The following is a 218-nucleotide window of genomic DNA, read 5'->3' on the forward strand; positions in this document are numbered from 1 at the left end:
TACCTCATTTTTTTGTTAGCATTTCTGCCACAATGTGCCTGTTTACGTGTCCTTCTTGACACAAGGCCTCGTGTGATAAAGCAAAATGTACGCTGAAATGACCGAGAGATAAAAAGAGCATATTCAAAATGACGGAGCAAGTCGTGTGTGCCCTTGAGAGAAGAAACATAAAAGTATTGCCTCTGATCTGGGAACACTGGTTGCGAAAAAAAGGGGGA

At 42.2% G+C, this 218-nt stretch overlaps 1 protein-coding gene across 1 annotated transcript in view; it reads left to right on the forward strand.

Moving 5' to 3' along the window:
• Positions 1–218, forward strand: part of LOC119592390 (basic proline-rich protein-like) — a gene marked incomplete at its 5' end in the record, with an annotated part of 15,067 nt that overhangs the window by 11,165 nt on the left and 3,684 nt on the right.

This window comes from Penaeus monodon, chromosome 30 (assembly GCF_015228065.2).
Source record: "Penaeus monodon isolate SGIC_2016 chromosome 30, NSTDA_Pmon_1, whole genome shotgun sequence".
NCBI classification, from domain to species: domain Eukaryota; kingdom Metazoa; phylum Arthropoda; class Malacostraca; order Decapoda; family Penaeidae; genus Penaeus; species Penaeus monodon.